At 42.0% G+C, this 21241-nt stretch overlaps 1 protein-coding gene and 1 pseudogene across 44 annotated transcripts in view; one reads left to right on the top strand and one right to left on the bottom strand.

The window, feature by feature from the left end:
- KLF12 (KLF transcription factor 12) overlaps positions 1 to 13518 on the bottom strand; it is a 527876-nt gene extending 514358 nt beyond the window's left edge. For 21 of the 43 annotated variants that reach the window (XR_015137625.1, XR_015137624.1, XM_086328560.1 and 18 more), the window contains exon 1: positions 12984 to 13416. The gene's annotated coding sequence lies outside the window, so the exon portion shown is untranslated. The other 22 variants (XR_015137627.1, XM_086328563.1, XM_086328577.1 and 19 more) reach the window with 12 other exon arrangements.
- A 105-nt stretch (positions 13519 to 13623) lies between these two features.
- On the top strand, positions 13624 to 14565 carry LOC147361746 (uncharacterized; annotated as a pseudogene). The gene has a single exon (XR_015137628.1). The product of XR_015137628.1 is annotated as an uncharacterized LOC147361746 (transcript).
- Positions 14566 to 21241: the final 6676 nt, after the last annotated feature.

Genomic DNA, 21241 nt, shown 5'->3' on the forward strand with positions numbered 1-21241 from the left:
CAATGCAGGTATCAGACAAAAGGTTAACCGGCATAATATATAAGTAACTCCCACAAAAGGACAATAACCAAATAGAAAAATGAACAAGGAATAAAGGGCGACTCTTAGAATAAGAATTCCAATTACCTACACACATAGGAAAAATTGTTCCAGATCACTAGAAACCAGGAAATAATAAATGAAGGAAAGTGTCAACTTTGGCTGATGGAGTTTTAGGAAATGGGTATTTCCCTGCTTTGCTGGTAAAAAACCTTTCCTCAAAGTAATGTGGCAACATTTTGAATTAATAATCTCACCCTGGTAATCAATACCATAGGTCTGTAATACATTTATTACAATATTGGTTTTAATGGCAAAAACTGGAAACAAAGTATTGCCCATTAGTAAATTATCAGTTAAAAAGACTATACAACCATCCCTTAGAATATAGGCAACAGTTTTGTTTTGCTTTTAACAGGTTAGAGTTGTTGCAGCTAAGTGGGAGGATTTCCCTTAGGCAGTACTCATGAAAAAAAAGGTCTCCAAAAAAAAAACCTTTTTTCTAAGTGTGACCAAAAAACCATGTGTACATATGTGTTTGTAACACGGATATGGAGATAAATATGAAGACACATAATAGTTCTAATGACAAAAGTTACGGGGGAATATAATCCTACTGTTGGCTACAGGAAGAAGGGAAGCTAAGTAAAAAAGAGAGAAAGGAGTTCACTGTAAAAATGAAATTTAGTGATCTCTTGGTTCTTTTGGTAGCATATTGTTTAGCCTCCGTGTGTTTGTGTTTTTTACTGTTTTTTCAGTGGAAGCAACCTAAATGTCCATCAATAGATGAATGGATAATGAAGATGTGGTACATATATACAATGAAATACTACTCAGTCATAAAAAGGAACACAATTGGGCGATTTGTACTGATGCAGATGGACCTAGAGTCTCTCATACACAGTGAAGTCAGAACAAGAAAAACAAATATTGTCTACTAATGTATATATATGAAATCTAGAAAAATGGTACCGATGAACCTATTTGCAAGACAGGAATAGACACACAGACATAGACAGCAGAAGTGTGGACACAGTCGGGGAAGGAGAGGGTGGGAGAAACTGGAAGAACAGGGTTGACATATATACACCACCAGGTTTAAAATAGATAGCTAGAGGGAAGCGACTGTATAGCCCAGGGAGGCCAGCTAGGTTTCCTGTGGCGACTTAGAAGGGTGGAAAGGGGGCGGTGGGAGGGAGGCTCAAGAGGAAGAGGGCGTATGTATACATATAGCTGGTTCACTCTGTTATACAGCAGAAACCAACACAACACTGTAAAGTAATTATACTCCAAAAATAAAATAAAAACAAAAAAAGTGGATGAAACAAAATGAACAGCAATGCCTTAAAAGATAAAGAGGGAGGGGCAGGTTTAAAACAAAATAAATTTGTCCCTACTGAGTAGATGGTACACAATAGTAATAAAAATTTTAGTCAATTGCAATGAATGAAATGTGATTAAATGCTGGATAAAAAAAAACTGTAAAAGACATTTTTGGACAATTGGAGAAGTTGAATATAGACTGGATATTAGGTGACATTATGGAGTTACTGTTTTCTGAGATGTAATAATAGTATCACAATTTTATAAGAGAATGTCCTCATTCCTAACAGAGCATGCTGATGGTGTAACAGGAGAAAAAAATGAACAAGTGGACATTTACCGTATTTCATTGTATCCACTGATTATAAGATGTACCATTACTGTGTAATAACTAAGACAAAAATGCTATTGATAAAAATACTACATGCTTTCAAAATATACAAAATAAAATGAAGTTTAAAGTCTCCACACTCATGTACCTACTTTTAACAAAGAGATATATTTGTAAACACTGCTCAACAAGTGAGTTTCTACAAAGCTTATTTCCTATAGAGCTGAAGTGGTAATCCTTCAAAAAACTAGTCAAAAAGAAAGAATTCACACTTAGATACCATAAATATCTAGCTTTGAGTTGGTTGTAAACATTAAAGAATATCTTTAAAATGTATATAAACATTTTACGTATAATAAATGTGCAATATACAGTTTTTGAAAAAAGAAAAAACTTAGAAAATCACGTTTAAATGGAAAAAAAGGTTTTCTGCTAAGATTAAAAGTACTTAAAAGAGACTAAAACAGAAACCTAAGATTCTCCAGGGTATTATTTTTAGGCACATAAAAGATCTACGCGAAGAAAATAAACTGAAGCAGGATACACTAGTATGGCCCTTCCTTTGGATTCAGCTGTGCTTTCTATTTTCCCCAATCCACCTATACATTAGGACAAAGCCCGTGTTTTATTTATCTAACTATTCTCAGCACCTAGTATCACCCCTGATATGAACCACTTCCCTAACTTTCTTCAGAATATGAATGCATTCCTAGTCTCGTCTAAGATTAACTGGGCTGATCTATCCAAGCTGTTATATATGGAGTTTGATATACTCCTTAAAAATGCTTCAGAAGGAGATAAAAATTCAACCAATTATACCCAATTATACTCAGTGAATAGCCCATCTAAGCTAAACATTAGCAGCAGCACCTCTGTATACAATGTAGACTACCCAAATGTCCACTGGTTAAAACTAAAATCAAGTAGGAAGACAGCAATGGAATGAAATGGAAACAAATTATCTTACTGGTACTGGAAATCAAGGTTCTAGTTTTTACTTGGCTGTCTTCAAGCTATTTTATATTCATAATCTTATTTTACAGGATTGTAAGGATGAAACTAAAACCACTTTATGAACCCCAAAGCACTAAGCAAATTTTTTGCTGGCCCCTACTTCTCAGGTATTCTACTAAACTGTCTTAATTACAAAGCTACTTATACATATAACACAACTGCTTCTGCCTAGAGCCTTGGTATAGTCCCAATATACTCAATAGACGGCTCAGTGTACAATAAAAATTCCATCAATGCTCTTTATAGACTCATTAAGAGTTCATTTGTTTCTTATTATATGATCTCTCAAAATGAAGTATTTCATGTGTTTGCTTAAGTGTCCTGTATTTATACCTACAGCAGAAAAGCTAATGCACATTCCACAGAAGAGCCCTCTTCAGATATTCAACCACTCTAACAAAGTTCCTTTCTAAATATCCCTTCAACTGGCTCTGATCTTCTGTAAAACTGATCAGTTTTAAAGCTTTCCCTTTCATTGATCTTAGGTAGAAAAAAAGATTTTATACTTATATGTTAAGGCTTTTAGTCAAGGCTAAAATTCCCATCGTTTATAAATAAAATATATATCAAACCTCTTCAGCAATATGAAAAAAAATTTCATTAGACAGCTTCATATAAACTGTATTTTTTTAACTTTATTAATCAACCATCATTATTATTATTTTCATTATCCAAATAAACCTTCTCTAAATTCATTGTAACATGGGTGGGGAGGGAGGTAGAAGGGGGGTTCAGGATGGGGGGACACATGTACACCCATGGCTGATTGACATCGATGTACGACAAAAACCACCACAATATTAGCCACCAATTAAAATAAATAACTTTTTTTTAATTTCAAGAAATAATAATAAATAATGAATCAAAAAAAAATTCATTGTTAACACTGTGTGCATACTAGCCAAGCATATCCCAGGATCTATTCTTTGGAAAAGAAAATTTTCTGGTAATACAGCAAATAGAGGTTCGCCAAAACACCAAAAGCCATCAGCTCTAAAAGATAACAGAAAAGGAGGTGTGAAATCACCATAGATGCCAAAACAGCTCTCCTCTGGCAGGTTTGCTTTTTCTTTTCTATAAAGTAAACATTTTCCATGAAGGACTTTTGCCACATATCCACTAAAAACTTGAAACCTTTGATTTCCCAAATTGGAGCAATTTTTCTCCCCTACATTTTGTTGAAACATCTTAGAGCACTTGATCCATGTATCACAAATTACCCTGAATTATAATTATCTGCATAAGCCTTACCTCACTTGATTTTCAAGCAATTGATGATGTCCTACCCACTTTCATACATAAATCCAGACACATGGTAGGAGCTAAATAAGCATAAGTCACATGAGTAAGTAAGGCATTTTTAACATGGATAATACATTTTTAGTACTTTTATTATGTCTCTGACTTTAATAGCTTTCAGTTCAGTTCAGTCGCTCAGTCGTGTCCAACTCCTTGTGACCCCACGAACCACAGCACACTAAGCCTCCCTGTCCATCACCAACTCCCGGAGTCCACCCAAACTCACGTCCATTGAGTCGATGATGCCATCCAACCATCTCATCCTCTGTCGTCCCCGTCTCCTCCTGCTTTCAGCTTTTATCAAATACGAAATGCATACTGGCCAGAATTTCTTGGTCTACTATTAACATTATGGAACATTCTATAGAGTTGCCTTCTAAAATAATTTCTTTGGATTGTCTCCATTTGTTTTAGTACATACATCAGCAAACACAGAATTGGCTTCTACACTGAAGTAGATATTCTAGTAAATGTATTCTAGTAAAAGTATATCAACTTAATCTACAAGTAAAATAAAACAGCCTCTAAAGACAACATCTATTTGTCTAAGACTCCCATTTTTGTGCTCTAATTCTCTACAGTAAGACTAACTGGAATAGCATATTTAATACTGAAGGGAGATAGGGATAACACAGAAGATAGTTCAAAGGTTTTTCAGTCTTCAAATCTCTGCTTAAATCTAACTGGCTATTGCCAATGAAGACATGACTCAGAAAATCAGTTTCCACATCTATAAAACAGAAACCATAATATCATGCATACATACTCAATGAATATTTAATAAATAAAGGAAGGAAGCTTATGTTTCTAATATAAATGTACTCTGACAAACTTGTACAAAACTCAAATATGTACAAGTTAAGGGTTTAGACTGACATTTTAAAGGACACCCTTTCCCAAAGGAATATTACAAAATCTGTAATTATACACAATCTTTTAAATGGCGTTATTAAAAACAGATGCATAGCATTTTGTATGTTCTAGCATTTTTTTTTTTTTACAATTTATTAGCTTACCTCCATTAAACATTTTCAATAAAGATTCACCAATTTTCAGCACACCTAATGATTTCTTTGTCTCAACTGGGCTTCTCTTCATAAGCAGAAAAAAAAAATTCAGGAAAATATAGTGACTTGGGAAATGGTTAAAAGAAGTGAATATATTTATTAGAGATGAAAAGGCACAAATAAGAAATGACCATGATATCTGACACTTAGCTACTGAAAGGACAGTCACAGCGACTGACACTTGGTTCGGTCTTCTCACAACCTGAAGCAGGAATTTCATTTTCCCTTTTTTCTACTCAGTTTGTTAATGAAAGGCAAAGAGCAGCAACATTCTCAAATTTGAAATTATTATCACAAACAGCAAAATCATGGCTGGCAGGAGGGGGCAGACTACTACTTGGCAGACAGCCCCATCTTACAAGAGCTAAAAGATGCCTCCATGAACTGATGTTCCTAAGTCAAAATCCACTGTACAAAAGGCAGTTTAGGGGTCTCCACATGTAGTATTCCAAGTGGCAATTATTTGAAAGTCAACTATACATGCCTGGTTACTAAAAAGTACATATTAAGTAACCTAAGACTGGAAAAGCACAGTGCCTAATTTCTGCATTGTAGCAGTCGCACACTACAGAGCGGTTATTTTGTCAACAGCTGCCTTTGAGAGAGGAATCAATATACTGGAAGAGATTAAAGTTTTTTTCTTCCAGTTTTATTGAGATATAATTGATATATAACACTGTAGAAATTTAAAGTGTAACATATATCATAAAATGATTACCACAGTAAATTTAGTAAACATCCCACATTTCATATAAATACAAAACTATAAGAAAATTCTGTGATGTGGTAGGAACTTAGGATTTACTCTTAACAACTTTTGTATATAACATACATCAGTGTTGATTGTATTTAATATGTTGCATGTTACATCCCTAGAACTACTAATCTTATAATTGGAAGTTGGTACCTTTTGAGCAGACTAATATTTACTGAGCACTAAATATGCCAAAGAACTGATGCTTTCGAACTGCAGAACTAGAGAAGACTCCTGACATCCTTGGACAGCAAGGAGATCAAACCAGTCAATCCTCAAAGAAATCAACACTGAATATTCACTGGAAGGACTGATGCTGAAGCTCCTATACTGTGGCAACCTGATGAGAAGAGCCGACTCATTGAAAAAAAAAAAAAGATCCTGATGTAAGGAAAGACTGAGGGCAGGAGGAGAAGGGGAGACAGAGCATGAGAGGGACGGACGGCATCAGTGACTCACTGGACATGAGTCTTGAGTAAACTCCAGGAGATAGTGAAGGACAGGGAAGCCCGGCATGCTGTAGTCCACAGGGTTGCAAAGAGTCAGACGCGATTTAGTGACAACTACAACAAAATACGTACAAGGTTCTACATATTGGAGGTTTTGCAGGCATTACCACAATTTTGACCCTCAAAAATATCCCGCAATGTTGACATTACATATTCTTGTTTTTGTTTTTATCAATGAGTGAACTAAGACTTGAAGAACCAACCTGCCCACATAGATGGCTAGAAACTGGGTTGCTTAAGGTTTTAAATTCAGCATTAGTTAACTCCACTACAAGGAGGAAAAAGTTCAGAAAAATGCAGTGAACTGTGGAATGGCTAACAGAGGTGAATACATTTACTGGAAATGAAAAGATATAGATAGGAAATGACCATGATATTTGGCACTTGGTTACTAAAAGGACAGTCATATGGACAGTTCTCAATTAGTTTCTTTAGTAAGTACTTTTTTAGCTCTATATGATCAGTCACTATGTTCGAAGCCAAGAAAGGAACTATGAAGAAGATTCATTTCCTGCTCTCAAGGGGCTTATTACTGGGAAGCGACAAGACAAATCAAGGAGCAATTACATCAGAAGGAATATCGTATGCTATGGAGCCAGAGATTACAGCCTAGAACCCAGTGTATTCTACAAGCAAGGGATGATAAATGATGTTTATCACAGAAAGTGATGTTTACAGTGATAGTTGTAACATGAACAGGAGGTGGGCAAGGTGTATGTGTGACACAGAAAGAGTTATATTGATGAGCTACTTTTGAGTCTAAGAGCAAAGAGTGTGAAAAAACTTGTGTTTCTTAATTAGAGAAAATGTAGCCGGTGAAAAACTATGTAAATTATTATTGCTCTTAATTTTCTCCAAAATGTGTGTGTTTAAAAAAAGTACACACAGCAGAAAAATGTGCACAGATAAAAGAAAAAGTGTGGCAGTATATTTTCAAATACCCATTTAAGATCCCCATCACTACCTTTCTTTATTGTGCATATGCTGTATTGCAACAATGTTTGAGTCTAACCAAGAGACTCAACCATAAATCAGACATAGCTTAATCAACAGAATCCTGGCTTAACTGGGGATCTGCAGTTCAATAGATGGTTCTAAATTATAGTACAACAGCACAAATTTAATGATTCCATTAAAAAAAAAAAAAACTAAGGGCATTTCTAATGACCAGTTGATAGAGGTTTCAGTTCACTCACTGAAGAAGTAGCCCGGAGGTTTATAATCTCTAAATAATCCTTGTTGATCTTTATTTTCTACTTTTTATAAATGATCACAGAAACTATTTTCATGTATCTTCCTTTGAAAAAGCTCAGATGCTTCACCTGCATTATATAAATATTAAGTCAGTAACTTTTATATCAACTACATAGAAACTTTTTAAGAGTGACTTTCTCAAGGTCATAGAGCAAATCTCTGGTGAGACAGGAATGGAATTCATGACCTTTGACTGCCAGAAGTTTTCTACCCACACTCGGAAATTCCTTCTCCATAAGTGTAATTTATATGCTCACTTTGAGGGACTGGAAAGTTCGTCCCTTTTAGGGCAGGGGATGGGGGCTGGGGAGGGAGAGATTTTTCTGTCAAATCACTTGTCACACAGTTCCTGAGGTTTATACAGTGATTTTTACCTACACTATTTCGTCTTACCCTCACCACCACCCTGTAAACTTGCATGCTGTCTTTCCCATTTTACAGGCTTGAAAGAGTTAAAAAATGTAATCAAGGTCATCCAGAGTTAGTAACTGAGAGAGCAACACTCAAGCTGCAGTATCTCTGCCACTTAAATCAGTCCTGATTCCAGGATGTATAATCTGAGCAGACACCCAATTCTGAAATGAATGAAGGTTTCCTTTACAGTTATTTATCTGGTGCTTTATAATCATTTACCTTCCTTGTCATTTAAGTCAGTTGCTTTGTTTTCTTTGGGGCAGGGTTGTTTTCATGTTTTGTTATAAGTTGGCTCGTTAAACTTAAGCGAAAGTAGTATCCCCCAATATAGAATTTGAAAAAACAAAACAAAGTTTGCCTGTTTTTCTTTTTTTATATATAAGTGGGAAGAGGGCTTTTTACCATAATTCGTGGTCATAATATATACAGTTTATATATGGGGTATATACCAATATAACTAGAGAATATAAAAACTCACATTCATAAATATAAATACTATATATATACATATATATACATATGTACGTACCTAAAATAGACTACAGTTATATATACTACATATATACACATCATGCCAGCAATTATTGTGAAAAGCCATATATATATACGGTGAATGGAGCATATAAAACACAATTCCTGGATGTGAAGGGCAGCAAATTGTAACAGTGGCAGCTTCTATTGCCTCTGATGGGGGTGGGAAAACTTTCTCAAAGCTCTATAATTTTTTCATCTTCTACACAGCAATAAAGCAGCAAGGGCTTTCTACTGCTCCATCTGTACCTAAACAGCAATGCTGTTTGGACCAGCCCCAAAACTGCTTTTAATAAATATTCAAAAATATACACCATCAAATGAGCCACAGAAGAAAAGTATGACTTTGAGTTAAAAAAAAAAAAAAAAGACAGAAGAAAGACCATCTCTGAGAATTCTGGGTATCCTGTAATCTACTGACAGACCAAAACAAATTTTTATGGGGCAACAGGACTACTCAAGTAGCCACTTTTATGACAATAAACACCCTAAACCGAAAAATCCTTTTGTAACATAATTACTGAGAATATATAGAGAAAGTAACCATTTAATCCACAGCATGTGTTCCCTACCGCAAAAACTCAAAAGCTGACATCAGATGGGGTGTGGCCGGTCTAGGCCCTGACAATGAATTCTGGCCAGCTGAAGTCAGACAGATCTCTGGAAGGGCTTGGGACCTAGAAACCAAGCAGGTCTCACAGAGCCTAAGGCTACTGCCCTTCTGGGCACAGGGGAAGGCCCATCTGTTTACTTGCGTTTTGATTTTGAGAGCCCTGGTTGTGGTAGATGAGTTAAGGCTGTGGTTATAGGGTGCTGCCAGTGATTTAATCTTAATATTTTTACTCTTACATTTTGTCCATACTTAGGATGGAAAGGCGCACGTAATTTGTCGGCTGAAAAAACAAACATAAATTTTAAAATGGAAAATAAATGAACACTGGGCAAAAATACAGAAATTTCCACTATAGTACCCTATGGGATTTTCAAAATGTAAATAAATGATAAAGGTAAGCCACAGCAACCTATTTTAGGAATTATTTACAAAAATGAAAGTTGTGTTCTTAAAAAAAAAGATAATCATGGTGTAAATTCTGAACAAAACTCTTCTGGAATATTTAGCTCGTGTTCATTAATCAACATGGAAGCACAAGTAAGAAAAGTTATTCAAAGAAAGAATAACTTTTCAAATAAGTTTGTGCCATTTCTAGTGGATTACAAACTATTTTGCATTAATACATGATTAAATCATCTACCGCTAGATTTATGAAGTTGACACGAAGATAACTGTTACTCTCATGATATAAAGAAACCATTTGACACCCCCCAATTTAATGTGATTAACCTCATGTTAATTTGCATAAACATGAAATTCCACACATTCCGTGTTGTACCACCATGAAAATGTCCAAGACGTTTACACGCTCATCTAGCTAGCAGTATCACTTCACTGTTCAAGATACTCAACACTCCAGATTAACCAACACGGGCCTGAGTTCAAAATGCTGCCATACAGGCCTAAAGGCCTAACCCCTTATGTCATCTTAGAAAACACACCTGCATTTAAGACTAAATTATTTCATTACGTTGATAGCAGCCTGCTTCAGGATATGACATCTAAGACCCACTCTGAGTCTGCCGAAGAGAATGTTTACCTTTCCCAGGAGGCTGGGAAGTAATTCCCCAGGAACATATATTTTTTTTAAATGACCAGAACACTAACACTATTACATGCCTGATGGGTGCTCTTTGGAAAGACTGTCAAGCATCCTGATTTGTTTTTCCCTCGGCCTGGGGAAAGAGCGCTTCAGTGTTTGCAGTCCCTCCCTTTCTGTACACACATAGGCTGCAGCTGTAGTAAACAAGCACCAGCCAAGAGTTGCTAAGGTCAAGGTCTCAAATGCTATACCAGGACCAATTTTCTACCAAAGGACATTCAGCTGTGGCAAAGGAATTTTCAGAAGAAAAATATATATATTAAAGGGCCATTAGTGCAACCATTTTCATTCAGTAAATAGTCATTCAAAGCATTCCAAAATAAAGTTTTAACTGACAGAAGTTTCTTTTAAATATGTTTAAACACTAATGTTTCAGTTAGTAGTGAAACTACTGAATAACTGAAATATTTCAAAAATACAAAGAAACCCCTCAAGGATGTTTCTTTATTTCCCACAGCGATAATACAATTTTAGGGCATAAATTATTACAATGTTCTGTGAAACCATCCCAACTTTTACCAGCTTCAGTATATTTCATAGAAGGTAAAATAATAAACCCCTTTCCTATTTACATTACAGATTCCTGTCAATTCTGGTATGCTCAAAGCTCTTTCCCCCCAACTCAAAGGAGTTTCAGTTCAGTTCAGTTCAGTTTAAGCTACTCCAATTGACCAGGCTGCAGCCATAAAGATACAACTTATGCAACCGAATGTTTGTCCTTCAACATCTCATTTCCAAGCTGCTAAAGTTAAACATTTTCTAGCCTAAAAGTATACCCCGTTATCATAACCCATTTCTATGTGGTTTTTAAAAATGTAAACAACATCTGAATGAGGTTTACAAATAGCACTACCAGCCTATTTTATTTTTTAGGTGAGGGGTCACTGTTTTTGCTCAATGCCAATTTCAAAAAGCCTTTCTTAGAAGAAGGAATACACCCAGCCTTCGAAGCGACCACTCCTATTCCCCCATCACAAGCTGCTGCCCGTTAAAAATCACCAAATTCATTTCAAGGCATTTACTTAGCTGAACAACTCTATCCTCCAGTAGGAAGAGGGCATGCAGGCGTCTAGGTGGATTTGCAGAATGACGTCCGTTGATTGGCAGATGTCTACCGAAGCCACTAGATGCACATGCACTAAATGTAAATAGAGCGGCTCCTCTCCCTGGTGTTTCAGGGAAACTGAGAGAATATTAAAGCTGATTTAAAACAAAACATCCGAGGGCTCGGCTGAGGATCCTATTAGCCAGTGGAATTGCCTAAAACAATCCATACAGCGCGACACTTATACCATCTGTACAGTTAAATTAGAGAGCTGACAATATTAACCACGCAAACTGTTTATCCAGATTACACATTCCGTTGTACTAATACTCTCTAACTCAACACAGTCAGCTTTTACCAGCTGAATTAAGGCTATTACTATTAAAGTATGCAAAACTCGAAGCGCAGGGTGAAGGGGGCTGGGAAGCTGCAGGGCATGTAACAAAGGAATTGGTACTTTTTCCAAGCTTTTGCCCCAAATGCACTTCGAAACTGAACTGTTGAGTGCACCCCACCCTTTTCCCCAAAGATGAAAGTTTTCAAAGTTCTAATAGGCAGTTCTCTGCCCAAGAAAAGCAGGACTGACTCGCCCCGTAGGGGAGCATCTAACGCGAACACCAACTAATGTCGCGGAGGTCAAGTACGAGTCCTCCTCTAAAGGCAAGAAGTGGCTCCCAGGCCGGCTCCGCGGGCTTCCCGCCCGGGTGGCCCTGCAAAGTTGCCCCTTGTCAACTCCGGCCAGGTCCCCCGTAATTGAAAATAACAGCCTCGGGTCAGCCCCCCGGCCACTTCCGCGGACCAGGCACTGTAGCAAGTGACAGTTACACATCATTACGACCAGAGACAATAATGAATGTGGCACCAGGACCACTATTCATGCCAGCAGTGTCATCTCCGCTTTAACCCCTTCCCCTCCGCTCTCTCCAATGCACACCCACAGCCCACACGGCCCGGTGGGGCAGCTCGTCACCCAACTCGCTCTATTCCTGGGGGCAAACTACTTCCACAAGCTCCCCCGCACCCCCAATTCAGCCCTGGTGTTTTATTTCCCATCCTTGGCAACTGTCAGGCAAACACTGCAAACAACAATTCCACTAGGGATAGAAAAATATTGCTTAATTCACGCTACTTGGTAAGTTCTTTAAAAAAAAAAAATGGGGTGGGGGGGAGAGAAACCTCCTTTCTTCACGAATCCAACCGACGCTACTTGCTTTGCAAAAGCGTCGCCCTCCCTCTCGCCCCCACGCCGCCCCGCTTCCCAACACTTTCCCCCTTTAAGAACACAGACCAACCAAAATGATTTAACTTGAGCAGATGACAGAAGAAAAATAAAACACGTTAAGAGACTACGGTCTGATCTGGGATGGCACCAGGAAAAAAAAAAAAAAAGAGGAGGGGGTTGTTTATTTTGATAAGAAACAGAATCGGCACAGACCTGAACAGAAGCTGCAGAGCAGGAGAAATTGTTTTCTTTCCCTCACCCAGAGTCCCCCTCTCTCTCCCTTTCTCTCGCTCTCACACGCGCGCGCGCACACACTCACGCTCACACACACACACACGGCGTCACCCGCGCACACTCACACGCACACTCGCACACGCACGGGTAGAGCCTCTCAGCTGCTCTCTGCAGTTCTCAGGAAATGAATGGGGGGCAACCCAGGGAACTGTTGTACTTGCAAATGACTTACCCGGATCACATGATGCGCTAAATGTAGGGTGGGCCGGTGGGTGGAGGCTGCCGAGACGCGAGCCCGGGTCTAGCGTGGGGAGCCTCGCCAGGCCCGCATCGAATTACCCCGGGGCCCAGCCGAGGGGGTTGCAAGACGCCGCTTCTCCTCCCTTGCAGCCCGCAGCTCAGGAAACCGGAGAGGCGCGGGGGGTGGGGTGGGGTGGGGTGGGGTGGGGCGGGGTAGGGTGGGGTGAGTTGGGGGGGCGGGTGGTGAAAACACCAAACCCCCAAACAAAAGAGCTCCGGGTCCTCCTCCCCAGAAACAAAGCCCCGCCGCTGCGGGCGAGCCCCGGGGTGGGGCCGAGGGCGGGGGCGGCGGCGGGGAGGGGCTCGCTCAGCAGGCGCTAAGTCGCTTTATTGCCATAAAATGGGGCCCCCCGAGCCGCTCCGCCCGAGGATTAGGAGGCGGGCTCTGAGTGTGATGGTTGAAATCTCCTGTGGGAAACTAACCCCTCCCCGCTCGCAGAGGTAGAAGGCAACACCCACTGCCCGGCCCTCGCCTGGCCGCCCGGGCCGCCGGCTTGGGGGGTGGGTCCGCGGAGCCTCCACCCCGCCCCACCCCGCCCCACCCCTGCCCCCGCCCCCCGGCCTCGGCCGCGCTTCGCGATCACCTGCACCACCTTGCTGCGGCACCCAAAATAACCCACACATGGCCAACACCGCCTTGGGAGCCGCGGGGCGCGGGGGGCCCGCGGGAGGAACCCCCGATTTCAACTCCTCGGGAGCGGACTCGCGCGGAGCCGCCAGAAAGTCCCCTCTTTTGTGCCAGATCCCGCTAGGCTGCCTTAGGAAGGGAATTTGGAGACAAATAAAGCGCGGAACCCGCTCGGCCCACCCCTCCTCCGCCCTCGCCGGTCCCCTCCCGCCCGGGTGGAAACGTGCGGGGAGGGGGCCGGGTGCCCGAGCCGTCCCCGCGTCTCACCCACCAGCTAACTTGGAAAGGTGTGGGCGGAGCCGGCTCCGGCGGCCGGCGGCGGCTCGGGACCGCTCTCGGGGACCGCCCCCGTGGCTCCGGGCATCGCCCGCGCCGGGCAACAATGGGGTCCCGGCCGGGGCAGCCCGGGCGGGCGGTGCCCTGGGCGCGGGGGCGCACGCGAAGGTGGGGCGCGTGCAGGGCCAGTTGCGGAAGACGGTGGGGAAATCATTGTTTGGGTTCTCGAGCGACGCACGTTGGGGGCGAGGCGGGGGCGTCCTCCCGCCCAGCGCTTCACCTTGGCGGGATGAATGGGGGCGAGGCGGAGCCGCACGCCCAGTTCCGGACCCCCGAGGGATACCTGCCCTCGCTCGGAATTTGGGCAGGAAGCGGGAGCTGTAAATACCGGCCATGGGGCTGCGGGAGAGCGGAGTCCGGCCCTCCCCGCCCCGCGCCCCAGAAGGGAGCCCCGAGAAGCGAGCGGCCCGGAGCTGAGTCCTCGACGCCCTTCCCGAGGGTCCCTCCCTCCCCGCTTCCGCGCCCCGGGGAGCGGATCGACGCGATTCTGGGGCGGGAGAGAGAGGAGGCGGGCAGCGCGGCCCGGTGCTCCCGCGGCGGCTGGGAGGGCGCGGGGTCAGCGCGGCGGAGAAGGGTCGGCGGGGGCAGGGCGGCGAGCGGACGGAAGCGGGCGCGCTGGGAGCAGAGCGGGCGCGGCGGCGATCGCGTGCGCCACTTTCTTGCAAAGCTGGGTAAGCGCGCTGGGGCGCCCGGGTGGCCGGACACCCCGGCACGGCGCCCCTGAGCCCGCCCTGCGTGGGAAACCACTTCGGCAGTGGGAAGGCCTCGAAGGGGAAGTTTATATTAAGGAAAGAAAGATTTGCAAATGTGGCACGAAGTAGGGGTGGGAAGAGAAACGAGACAGAGGCCGAGAAACAGGAAATGAGAGCGAAAGGACGCATTCTAGCCAGGAAAAAGCCCAGTTCTACGTTTCGTGTGGCGGTTTTCCAAACACTTCTAGAGGCCCTGTGTGCGTTATTCATGAAAACAAAGGCAGCGCACTGCCTGGTTGTGTTCCATGCCTCCTGCCTCCTCCTGTATGTGAGGATTAGGCAAGGTGGTCCGGCCCGGACGATGATTCCACAGCCCCCTTCTGATTCTCCAGTGGGCCTGCGTCTGAGACACATGAGAGGAGGGGGTCTGTCCCGGTCTTAGGATTTCCAAGAGCCAATAAGTGAAAGTGGCCGAATAATTGTGCCCCAGTCCTTGAGCGAAGTATCCTTAGACTAGGAAAGCATCGGGAGCAGGAAGGTGATGGAAGACCACATTCTTAGACGTGGATGCGGCCAGGGAATCAGGAACCCCCCAAAGGAAAATGGAACCTGGGAGCTGAGGGGCGCTCCTTGGGGCGGGGTCTCTTCCGGGGAAAGCAGGCCAGGACCCCACACCCTAGCTTGATCCTGAACTCTGGGTAAACAGCCCTTTACATTCCTCTGCATCTGGATAAAGACATCGTCAAAAGACAAGTTTGAAAACCAATAGAACATCAGCAGACACACAGTATTTAAACGGAAAATTTGGCTCTACTAGAAATAGTGTAAAGTTTTCCTCTAGGTGGGGCAGGGAGAGGAGGTGAGTTTAAGAGTGGAAGGATGCTATAAGAAATTATGTCATCGTGGCACTCCTTGTACTAGCAGTTCTTGCTCTGTGAGGGCTGCACTGACCATAAATATATTCTCGAGCAAGTGCTTCTGCACTTGGAAACACATTCCATAACTGCATTTCCTACCTACGGCTCCAGCTGTGGACATGCTAATAGAATGATGGAAGATAGAAAATAACATAGAAGGATCCACACCAGAGAGATAAGAAAAATACAGATAGGTCAAGGTTAATATTTAGAATATATGTAATGTGGTTAAAAGAGGGAAGTATACCAAGTATTAGGGGGAAGAAAAATAGCAGATTTTGTTAAATTGAAGTAAGAAAGAATACAAATGTTAAATTAAGGCAACTCCCCAGATATAAAAAGGAAACAGTTTAAGAGGGAGGATCACTTCATTGTGGGCTGGGAGTGGAAGAATGAAAGCAATGAGAGAATAAAGAAGCAGGATATTTTGGGAGTTAGAGTGCTGGAGACAATTATATGTGAGTGTGTCTGTGTATAGGCGTACATTTCCAATTCATTTCATGTCATTCCATCTCCTACAGAACTTGGATTTAAACAAAGTGAAACCGTTAGTCGCTAAGTCATGTCCGAATCTTCAACTCCCCAGACTAGCCCACCAGCCTCCTTTGCCCATGGAATTATCCAGGCAAGAATACCAGAGTGGGTTGCCATTCCCTTCTCCAAGGGATCTTCCTAATCCAGGGATTTAAACCAGGTCTCCTGCATTGCAGGCGGATTCTTTACTGTCTGAGCTACCAGGGAAGCCAAACTAAGGTGTAAATAACAGAGGGAAGGTAAGAAACAGGTCCACATACCCTGGCAAAAATGTGTGCACATCTTTGTCTTTAGTCCCTTCTTTATTTCCATGTGTATTTGGGGATGTGAAAAGTCAGAAAATGTAAAGATGACAAAATTATTTTGTCAATGTATAATTCTGTCTGCATAAAAGAATGTGTTGAAATTATAGAATCAAATTTCAGTGTTGAAAGTATATGTAAAATGCCAATTCTTTATGATACTTAATTCTGTTTAAAACCCAGATGACTTGGATCAAACATGTTTCCCTAACTTTTTATACGTCATTTATTTAGTCTTTAGTATTGCAAATACCTGGAGAAGGCAATGGCACCCCACTCTTGCCTGGAAAATCCCATGGACGGAGGAGCCTGGTAGGCTCCAGTCCATGGGGTTGCTAAGAGTCAGGCACTACTGAGCGACTTCACTTTCACTTTTCACTTTCATGCATTGGCGAAGGCAATGGCAACCCACTCCAGTGTTCTTGCCTGGAGAATCCCAGGGACAGAGGAGCCTAGTGGGCTGCCTTCTGTGGGGTCACACAGAGTCGGACATGAGTGAAGCGACTTAGCAGCAGCAGCAGCATTGCAAATACCAGAAGAATGATTTAAAGATGATGAAAGGGAACTTTTGTGGTAACCCAGTGGTTAAGACTCCACCTTGCCATGCAGGGAACAAGGGTTCGATCCCTGGCCAACGAACTAAGATCCCACAAGCTCTGGAGCAACCAGGCGGGCACTGAACCCAGGCGCTCCAGAGAGTGGATGCATCACAACCAAGATCCTGCGTGCTGAAACTAAGACCCATGCAACCAAATAAATATTTTTAAAACTGTTTGAAAGAGGATGAAGGTTGAAATTCTGACTTTTTTATACACATATCCTATACAAATATTGGATTTCTTTTCCCTAACATATTGGTCAGGAAAAGAACAAGAACAAAAACAACCATAACAAAAAACCATTCACATGCATCCTCAAAGCAAATATACCTAATTCAATGTAAATACGTGGCTAAATTTACAACTAGAGATTTTAAATTGTTACCGCAAATGCTACCTACGCAGAAACTTTTTGCCAGATCCTATACTTCCCCAGTTGTGCTACTCTTTGAAAGATTAGTATCAGTGATGGAAAATCTTTTATCATATTAAGAGTATCACCTGTCCCATAGCCTGACTTGTCTAAGGTGATGACTATACTCAGTATCTGTGTACATGTAAAGTTCTTAAGCCGTTGGCTCAGTGTTGTCAAAGACTGTGTGGGTGATTTAACACTAATATAATTTTAGGCCAGGGGTTGGTGGGCATGAAGTCCATTTTCAGAAGTAAAAGTTGTGTTGAAGGATGAGAACTGACTTGAAATGAAAATAAAAGTGATTCTCAGAGCTTTAAATAAGTTAAAGAATATAATCGTGATTTTTTCCTAAAGCCTTAAGTGAATATGTGCTATTGGGTTTTCAGTGCCTGGTTTCTGTTTTTCTTATGTCAATTTTGCCAATAATGCACAGCAAAGGGAAATTTTCCTGTTTATGAGAAAGGGTTGTGAAAGCCTTACTACAAAAACAAAAAGCTGGTAATATGGTAAACAACATGTTTCAATTTGAGTGAGAGGCTATTTAGAAATAGGGGGGACATGACGTTCAAAACTTTGTTTTGTTGTACTCAATATAGTTTTGGTCATTTTAGCTTTAAAATCTTCCTCGCATCCTTACATGTGTCTCTTCTTTTCCACCGTTCCTTCAGAGTCACTTTCATTCACATCTCCCCCTGCCCACATTCCCACATGTCCTCCCTCAACTCTGAATTTCTGGTCCATTTCTCCTCTTATACAGCAAAACCTTAATTATTGCATACCTATATTTAAAAATCCTAAAGTGGCAAAAATTAGTTTCAATTCAATACAGTGATACTCAAAAGCCCCACTTGGCTTTTGATCTCATACTTCCGTTCCAGCCCATGTGGACATCTTGTAACGCCCCATCCTTCCTGGATGCTTTCACTCTCAGTGAAGGTGAAGGTGTTAGTGGCTCAGTCCTGTCTGACTCTTTTGCAGCCCCATGGACTGTAGCCTGCCAGGCTCCTCTGTCCATGGAATTCTCCAGGCCAGAATACTGGAGTGGGTAGCCCTTGCCTTCTCCAGGGTATATTCCAGACCCAGGGATCAAATCCAGGTCTCCTGCACTGCAGACATATTTTTTACTGGCTGGGCCACCACGGAAGCCCTTTACTCAATAGCCCCCTCTTTTTCCTCCTGTGGAATACTCCCAAAATGATGCCTTGACGCCCCATACACATATGTGCATCTCCATCATCAAAAAAATCATCTCTCCCTTCTTTCAGCTTCTAAAAAAAAAAAATGATTCATTTATATATTTTTGGCTGCACTGGCTCTTCATTGCTGCACTCAGACTTTCTCTAGTTGTGGGCTTAGTTTCTCCCAGGCATGTGGGATCTTACCAGACCAGGGATCAAACTTAAGAAACTTGCATTGCAAGGCAGATTCTTAACCACTGGACCACAAGGGAAGCCCCTGAGGTTTTTTTTTTTTTTTTTTTTGGTATAATGGAAAGAATGCCTCAGCCACTGACCAGATGGTTTTTTATCCTTTTTCTGATTTTCAATTTTTCTACCTATTTAAGTAATATTTCCCTCACACTGAAGGATTAACATTTATTACTGGACCAATTAACATGCTTACTTGAACCAATGTGAGGTATGCCTGAGCAGGCATCCAGCAAATGTCAGTTCCCTCACTTATTCTTAAGGCACTTACATCTTTCTGCTTCCATTAAATTTTGTTGGCTCCCCTATCACAGGTAACCCTTTGAGGACAAGCTGCTGCTGCTGTTAAGTCGCTTCAGTCATGTCCGACTCTGTGCGACCCCATAGACAGCAGCCCGCCAGGCTCCCCCGTCCCTGGGAATCTCCAGGCAAGAACACTGGAGTGGGTTGCCATTTCCTTCACCAATGCATGAAAGTGAAAAGTGAAAGGGAAGTTGCTGAGTCATGTCCGACTCTTAGTGACCCCACGGACTGCAGCCTACCAGGCTTCTCAGTCTATGGGATTTTCCAGGCAAGAGTACTGGAGTGGGGTGCCATTGCCTTCTCCTTTGAGGACAAGAGCTACATCTAAACCATTTATTTAGCCTCTTTTCACACTAGTTTGCATGTAGTAGATAATTAACGGGGCTTTTCAGCTGATGGCACCCCACTCCAGTACTCTTGCCTGGAAAATCCCATAGACTGAGAAGCCTGGTAGGCTCCAGTCCATGGGGTCGCAAAGAGTCGGACACAACTGAGCGACTTCACTTCACTTCACTTCAGCTGATTCTAGTGGTAAAGAACCAGCCTACTAATTCAGGAGATGCAAACGATATGGATTCGATCCCTGGACTGGGAACATCTCCTGGAGGAGGAAATCGCAACCCACTCCAGTATTCTTGCCTGGAGAAGTCCATGGAAAGAAGAGCCTGGTGGACTATGGTCCATAGGGTGGCAAGGAGTCAGACACACTGAAACGACCTAGCATGCACACATGCACAGGTAATTAATGAGTGCTAGTTGAATCTATTAAGCAATTACTAAAATTAGAATGACATCACTAAAATATAATACAGCAGAAAACCTGAGTTTCCATTTGTGTGCATATATTAAAAATAAATTCTGGCATGTGTTGATAAATACCTTTTGATCATTAATTGTAGCAACTTTCTTCTAAAAGTTTATACATAAAGGCATATATTAGCTTTGAAGAATTTTAACCTAATTTTACTGTCCCTATCATATTTAATCATTTCAAAATTATCTAATCAACTCTAATTTTTGTTTTATTAGAATTATACTGTATTGAATGAAAACTCAATTTTTCAATACGAGAGAGGAAATTCACAGCAAATTTGTTTTTTAAAATGGCACTTCACAAGTTTTTCGGTTGCAAACATTGGAGTTATAATTTTGTGATAGACATAGTATACAGTTTTAAATATAGCAAGTTGATGGTGGGGTTGATGGCAACCTCTCGGAGGGCTTGCACCAGGGGCCAGCTTCTAGGACTGCTGCTGCCAGGGCCCCCATCCCGGCGGCAAGCCACTACCAATCCTTGCCTCCATGGGAGACCCTCCAACACTAGCAGGGGACACAATGTGATCCCTGGTCTGGGAAGATCCCACATGCGGCAAAACAACTAAGCCCCTGCCCCACAACTACTGAGCGCATATACTGCACTTAAGCCTGTGCACCCTAGAGCTTGTGGACCACAACAAAAGAACCCACGGCAGTGAGAAGCCCATGCACCACAATTAGAGTCGTCCTGATTCACTGCAAGTAGAGAAAGCACACCTGCAGAAGTGACAACCCAGCACAGCCCAAAAAGTAAAAGTAAATAAAAATAAATAAATATAACAAATTAAGGCTTATCAGGTTTGAACTATAGCTATCCTTGGCTTTTAAAATTTTACAAATGAAAACTGTACCCCCATGAATCAATTTACTTCAGCTAATGTGTAGATGGTTTACAGAATACCGCTTTAATTTCATGCTGAATGCAAAGGACTAGCCTCAGTATTTTAAGCGTATGAAGATGGGCTTAGATAAAACTAATGAATAACAATAACACAATGTACAATTAAAATGCTCTGGATGAAGTTCTATCTGTTTGGAAATACTGGAGAGAAGGTTGCACTTAAAAGATGAGTAGGATATTTTTTTTTCTTAACAACATGAAGTGTGTCATGTATATGAAATAGTATACATCATGCACATGTGGCCTCTCCCTCACTTAAGAAATAAGTACTTTCTAAGCCACCCGATGTGGTCATCCCAGTTGTATCCCTCTCCTGTCCC

The sequence above is a fragment of the Bos grunniens genome, chromosome 12 (genome assembly GCF_055505025.1).
Source record: "Bos grunniens cultivar Pamir isolate PY7600 chromosome 12, Bosgru_T2T1.0, whole genome shotgun sequence".
NCBI classification, from domain to species: domain Eukaryota; kingdom Metazoa; phylum Chordata; class Mammalia; order Artiodactyla; family Bovidae; genus Bos; species Bos grunniens.